The sequence below is a fragment of the Rhea americana genome, unplaced genomic scaffold (genome assembly GCF_003343005.1).
Source record: "Rhea americana isolate MKP2758 unplaced genomic scaffold, rheAme1 scaffold_177, whole genome shotgun sequence".
Taxonomy (NCBI): domain Eukaryota; kingdom Metazoa; phylum Chordata; class Aves; order Rheiformes; family Rheidae; genus Rhea; species Rhea americana.
Window position 1 is genome coordinate 1,830,382 of NW_028185894.1, and position 7,694 is coordinate 1,838,075.

At 37.4% G+C, this 7,694-nt stretch overlaps 1 protein-coding gene across 1 annotated transcript in view; it reads right to left on the reverse strand.

Moving 5' to 3' along the window:
• Nucleotides 1-7,694, reverse strand: part of CMSS1 (cms1 ribosomal small subunit homolog) — a gene marked incomplete at its 5' end in the record, with an annotated part of 243,070 nt that overhangs the window by 182,114 nt on the left and 53,262 nt on the right. The window lies entirely within an intron of this gene.

Below are 7,694 nucleotides of genomic sequence, written 5' to 3' on the forward strand. Positions count from 1 at the left end.
ACAAACCCTCCCCCAGTAACATCCTAGAAATATCTGGAAATTACAGATTTTATAGAAGTCCACAACTTCCATTCAGTATTCTGCATTTTGGAACAAATGAAGCTTGGCTAGCACATATGCAGTGTATGGAAGATGCATTAATTCTCATAAAGATCTACTTGGCAGKAAAAGATAAAATGGTTAGGAAATTGGTGCTAAACCCACATAATGGAAGAGCTGTCTTTTCTCTTTATTCAAGTTGGATATTCCTATTTATCAGCAAGAGAAAAGAAAAAAAATACAGCCACAATTTGATTTTTAAGTATGTGGCTAAATTTAGARTCACAAAATGTGTTTACATTAAGAATCTGAGCTTTGTTCAAATGTTTGATATAAAAATACTCTGAGCTGAGATACTAGCAGAATAAACTGTATTATGATTGTCAGCATAAATTACAGGTCCTGCTCGCCACAGTCTTTCCCAATGAGAAGCTGGAGAAGAGCCAAGCAAAAGTGCATAATTTAAAACACCCAATCAGTTACATTCTGAAGCATTTTGTTTAGTGTTTAATAGGTTCTCCAGGGATAGGGAAATTACTAAAGCACATGGTTTTGACATGAGCTAAAACGGATCTTTCTTGTCACTATGTTTTGGGGAATTTGATATTAGTACTTTAGATTAATATAGAGCCCTATATATAAAAACACATGCATATATATTAAGATAATTTATTTTATTGGACAGTTCTGAAAATCTCATGTTTTAACATTTCATCTTTAAACTGAAATTTTCTTATTTAGTAAAATTTCTCAATACAATTACATATTCCCTCTTCCATCTACTCTCTCTGAAGGATTTCTTGTTTTATATATTAAGAGAGGGTACAATCGTGTGCATCATACACAATGCATCATGAATGTATATAGAAAAGGCTGCTTAGGCTCTTCAGTTTGCTTCATATTACAAAGAAAGCCCCTAGTATAATAAAAACATAGTAACTCCAAAGCTACAAGAAACAGACACTTTTTAATATAATTCAATTGATAAATAGATTATGACACATTCACCGTAAGCTTCTTGGCCCAGCAATTAAGGAAACCACACTGTACTATTTTGTATTTAGATGCAAAACAAAGGCATTGAATTTTTAACTGCCATTATAGTTTCTGACATTCAGAGGCAAGTGAAGAAGAGAAGAGAGAATGATTATTCTGAGATCAATACTAAGAAACAAAATGAGACATCATCGTAGGATAGTTATTCTGCCCCTGCTTACCCTACAGTTTGGCTCCTTAACTTTCTTTGGGGGGCAGCCTATGCCAGTCATTGTCAAGAGTCTTGATACTACACTAGCATAAACATCCTGACTTAGCAGTACGTAGGCTCTGATTTCAACATGCATTGTTATTTGTAAGCTTTATTCAGAACCATTTTATGCTTTATCCAAGATGGTAATTTTTTGAGAGGTTGGTAATTAAAAAAACTCTACTCTTTGTGCCAGTAAAGAAGATCTGATTGAAGAAGCAGTTTTGCTATATCCAAGCTTCACATTTTCACATTTATATATCATCCTTTGCATTGATATATTGCTTAATTTTAAAGTGCCTAAGCTACACATCCACAGCTGCATATGCCTCTCCCTTTCCTGTTTTAATTATGCTAGTTGAATATTCAAGATAATCTGAACAATTTCTTAAATTTTATCTTTTATCATTAGTTCAAGWTGAGAAATGGTTGTGTCTCCTCCCTTTTCAAACTATTAAAATTAAATGTCCTTACAAYGAAGAGAAAATTAAAAAGGGAAGTTAGACCATTTCCTGTAAATACTTCTTGGAGATAAGTGTGTGTGTGTGTATGTGTATACACACATATACATACATACACACAGATAAGGGCCATTTCTTGCATGCTATTTCCTTTATGCTGCCCCTCAAGACATCATACAAGATACAAGGACTGGGCCATATGTTTGTCAAAATATAACATATTTTACTGGTTGTGCAGAGGAGACGTGCACAGGCTGACCAATTGACTATAAGGCAAAAGGCATAGTTATCCTCATTCTTTGAGATGTGGCATTTGCATTTGTTCCACTCTAATGGCATACTTATGTTACACAGACATTGATTCTTTGCAACAGTAGTATTTGATCAGCTGTACTTCTACAAGTATCTCAGTTCAACAAACATACTACATGGCATTTCCTGAGTAAGAAAAGTACGCAACTACAATTTTTGCAAAACAAGTAATTCTACTAAATTGGAGCAAAAGTGCTCAGCCTGTCTCTCAGATATGCAAACAAAATCTACTGTAAGGCTGCTGAAGGTCCAAACACCWGCTTCTCCCTGCCACCACAGGAGAAGATGTGCACTTGCATCACATGACCCGAACACTGGCGTTCCCTATAAGGTACATGTAGTCCAGCCTAGGAGATGTCTTCATTTTGGGGGGAAGCTCATGAAAGAGGACAGCAGAGAAAGGACTACAGGTCAGCAGGACAATCTGTGTGGCCTTGCTCCCTTAGGGGAAAAGGAAACAGAGCTGCTAAAGTATTCTGGCAAGCCATGCCCAACCCCTGGGTCACAGATTGGCTCTCCTGATATAAAAAGAAATTTAGTATCAATAGAGCAGAATGAGGTTTTGAAGAAAGAAGATAGGAAAAGATACCTATCAGCCAAAAGCCTCAAGTTATCCTTAAATGCACAAATGTGGGATGAGGTCTGGCATAGAGTTTGTCCTTATGGACTATGCTATATGAAAAACGTACCCTGCGAGCCTGTAGTTTATTTGTTGTTCTTGTAAGCTGCACTGGCAATACATTGCCGTGAGAGTAAGCAGCATTTGAAACTGCAAGTGCTAGGAGACACTGAGGACTTCATTGTCCCACTGCCTGTCATTTCAGGATCTGTTCTTGCCAGCTTTGCTACCTGCGTCACAGGCTGTTGACCCCTCTCACAAAATACAAGTTTGAGAGGACCTGTCATTTCTCATCAAAAACAGCACTTAGGAATTGGTTAAATGATTTTGTCATTTCTGTTTTTTTTTTCTTTCTTTTTTTTTTTCCCCCGGATCAAACAAGATCAGATTTGGCTAGGCTCAGTGCTAATAGGCTGTCTTCTGTGCAGCAGCATTAACAAGCTTAGAACCTTACATGTTGGCATTTGATTATGTATCTTACACAGGAATTGTTACTGCCAACATGTTGAATCAAATAAAAGTCCATGTCCAAGGATATCTGTCAAATAAGAAAAGTTGCAACCTTGACAAAACGAGTTGTGCACAGCAGTATGAGTTGCTTTTCTCTAAAAAAGAAAACTACGTTTCACATACCCTTTTTCATCATTTCTTTAGTAACATTCTGTAAAGGCTAGATGATTTCTACCTACAATAAAATACAAGTAAAACATACTGGTAAAGATCTATTTTTTCCTGACTACCAAGTCAATACAAAATGACGTTGACTGTGCTTGTTGGTGCACTAAACATACACAAACAAATATACAAAAATAAAGTTAGGATATTTTGGATTCCTGGGAGGGCAGAGGAGCACAGAGGAAACAGTTTACAATGTTTATTCCATGAAAGAAGAAAAATAAAATATCAATCATAAATGTAAAATTCCTAACCTGCTGACCAGAATCTCAAAAGGCAAGTTCAAGTTTCAATTACTGTCATCTATTTACACTGTCGAAATATTTCATTTATTAGTCTACTTGTAAGCTATTTTAATATACACTAATTTCACCACACTAATTAGCTAATATCCTAGGAGTTTACACCATACAAAAACATACAAACAATTTGTTTAAAAGGAAACAGTATAAAATGGCATCAGAAGATATTCTAGACTTTAAAAAAACAAATATTTACATAATATGGCCCTAATCATGTTGCATCCTTTTCTTTTAATATTCATGAACCTTAAATTATCACTTGTAATAAAGCTCCAAAAGCATTAGATTTGTTGTCTGTTTAGCTTATCTAGAGAGCTGTTCAGAATATGCAATTCTTCATCATCTCTAGGCCCGATTTCAACATAGAAAAGAATTTACAACAGCAACAATCTGAGTAAGATGGGGAAGTAAACAGAAAAGCTGATCCCTAAAACCTACAGAAGAAACTCATCCCAGTAAAACAGGAAAGGGCTAATCAAACCAACATAGCTCCAATGACATTGGACAATAGAAGGAAACAAATTCAAGAATTCTAAATTCTGAAGCTCAAATCTCGAGAGATCTGAGAGAAYATTGCTATCTTCTCAGCATTAGAAAAGGCTGACTGAAACCAAGCATGGCTGTGATTTCCAGAGTCCAATCAATTCATGACTCTTTTCAAAATAATTAGCGTCCACTGCTGTATAATAGTACAGCCAAAATACATAGCAGGCAGGTCAGCAATAATGAATCATGCCACCGTTTTTTAAAATTAGCTATATTGTTGGTGGTCATCCTTACACAATGTTAGATCTTTGGACATCTTCCTGTGTCCTGTGGAAAGATGTCTCAAGTTAACTAAGAACAAGTTTTTGGTAAGGAAGGTAGAGATGCATCATGAGATCGCTCCATTTCAGATCCTGGGTGGCAAGGATCATGGTGTATCAACGCACTGTTTCAGGTCAGCGGAGGCAGTCCCTTTAACTGAAGGAAGTAATTTTCACCTACAATCATCTTCAAAGTAGGCACAGTTGAAATAACTAAACCATACGCTTCTGATCAACCCTTCACAATTCTACTACTGACAAGTGAAGGTAGACAAGGATCAAAAAGGTTTTCTCTCAATGCCCTGAAGGCAAACCAAAAAATACAAGACAGCTAAATCAGCACAGACAGAAGTAAAGACACCCAGTTTGTCAGCACCACTAGTTGAGTCGGCAGATAACAGCAGTCTGCTGAAAACAGAGCATCAGATAAATCTTCATTCAGACAATGGAAAATAATAAGCAACCCCTTACACTCCCAACCCTGCTATCCAACTCTTGCTGCAAATACCCTCCAAYGAATTTCTTGAATTTCTAAGGGGCCTACCTAGCCAAAATTTTCCCAAGGAGTATGAAGTTATTTGCAGCTCTTGAATATGGGGATCACTGCACTGATACTTGAACAAATTAACTTTATCTACCTGAATTCTCTACAAAGCAGATGGAAACCGGGCATGTTTTTAGAACTCATAKCTACACATCTGTAATGTGCAATACACATGTAAAAGCTGGACCTATAATGTCCAGCTTTCTTTAAAGATCCAAAAGATATGTTTTAAGCAGCCATTAGCTCATAAAAAAGAGGAATTGTTAATAGGGCAACTAATTGTCAGGTGTTTTAAACCTGGGGTAAGAACAAGTTCTCAAAGCTCAGTTGATGCAGAGAAGGATACGTCACTTTACAAGGAAAAGGCAAGACTTCTGGTGGCATAAAACTACAGATTTCAAGCCTCAATCAGGGATGAGGCATCTCTGATCCAGCATTCACTACATGGGGGCAGAATTCACAGGCAGTAGTTAGAGTTGGACGTGACAAAAGGAAGGAAAAAGGAAAAGGGATGAGTTCACTTGTGCTGGAAGGTTGTTGTCATTACTCAAGAAATAACTGTACACATGCACTTGTATTCAATGCCCACCGGGCAGCCCGTACACGTCTGTTAGAAATTTTTTCTTTAGCAGGATGGTTGCCAGTCATAGCACACAGACATGTGGAAACTCTGTTGCTTAAAAAGGCTGTACAAATACTTTGGAGTTTCTCACACTATAAAAACACTGTATCTTGTGATTTCAGTTTCATGATTGTCAAAATACAATGACCAAGGAGCCACCAATTGCCTCCCTTCTGCCAGCTGACAGTGCATATTAGTTCATATATTTTAACCAAGATACTGAAGCAAAAAACTCCACATCAGCTAGGACAACTCCTCACAGCATTTTATGACAGCTAATTTATGGGAGAATTCAAATCTATTGACTARTTTATGATACCAAAGGGAGTTTATCTCCTTAACAATTACTTACTCATAAACTGAAATATGAACAGAACAGCAGAAGGACTGAATCTCCCAAACTATACTCTACAAAAAAATTAGGGAGCTGGAAGACGGGAGGACACAAGTCTTTCTTCCATCTCGCCTGTATCATTCTAGTCCAGGTAACTGTTTCCAAGTGCTTCATCCACTACCAAAGAGAATATGTACCACTGTTACATCTGGCATCACCTCCAGCCCACTTCCCTCTTTCACAAGCTTGGCCTCCGCATTTGCAACCTGCAAGGTTTGTGTGGAAACTCTGTTCTCCAACTAGTTCAAACTCAGTATCTCTGAAATTACCATACTTCACTAGAGACAAAAGAGGTCCTGAAAAATATATATAATACTGCTGCCAACAATGGAAGAAAAATTGAAACAATTTCTTCAGAAGTATTCCACACTTAAATAAGAGAGAAGTGGTTCTGTAGATATGTAAGAGCTACCATGAACATCTTTCATCAGAACTTGGAAAGATCTATTAAGGCATTCATTCCATCTCTTCTCATTAATGTAGAAACATCCCCTACAAAAAGTCCTTCCATGCGTTTCTCATCTAGATTTAGCTGACACAGAAATGAGTGTTCACTACGCAATGTATAAACTCAATATAGAACTTTTTTTTATATGCTCATGCACAAAGTCACACCGAACTGGGAACACTCCTCATATACTTTGCACTGGAAATACTATTTTGAGTGATGCCTGTTTTCAGGACAGCTCTGCTTTTCACTAAACAGTAAATACCCTCAGTTGCATTGTCATGAACATTTTTGCTAATTTAACATGGTTAGAAAGCCCACAAACTGAATATTAAAATATATCAGGTTTTCAGTTTTTCCTCTTTTAAAATAAGATGAACAAAGGCAGGTGTATGTTTTTGCATCCAGATTTTCCCTCTGTTCTTTGGAAGGTATTCTGAACCTCGACCCATCACCTTCCACTCCCTCAGGGAGTTCTCTGGACAGACGTTAGGAAGGAACGGTGAGATACGGGCTACATATAGAAAACCTGAATAAACGGAGTATTTTTTTTTTGTCTTTAAATAAATCAGTCTCTCGGAAGTTAAGTGTACCAATTATGTGGCTAACATTAGGGCAACAAATTTTCCCTTGCCTTTCTATTGCCATATGCCTGTCATTTTTTTCCCTACAGTTTCCATTCACTGTTTCAAACATATGTTGCCACTTATGTGCCAAGAAAGGAATCTCTGAATTACCCCCTTCATGTATGATGAAATGGCAGACTGAATGGAGCCAGAGAGAGCACCATTAGCAGTTATTCACACTTCTGTTTTCTCTTAACTTCCTTTTCTCCAAAGTTTATTCCTTCTATGTAAGGGGATGTGTAACTATAAAGCCATCCGTGACTCATGCTGCAAAATATATAGCTCTAGCCATGTACTGGAGAACTGATTTTTTTTTTTTTTTTTTAAAAAAGGCCACCTTAAATAAACTTTTTCTCCTTTCAGTTTCCAGATGGAGGATTCTTTTGTGACTCGCTTACCCAAGCATCAACACTGGTGATCCAACATTCTTTTCTTGTAAACTCATTGCTCAGTTTACCGGTGGTTTGCAGCCTCTCTGCCTGGAACTCTTGCTTTCCCGGGGTCAGCCTAGGTGCACACTTCAAAATTCAAAAGCAGTGGACCTCAAAAAAAACCCCATATAGAGCAGTGTTTGCACTTTTCTTCCCTCCCTCCCCCCCC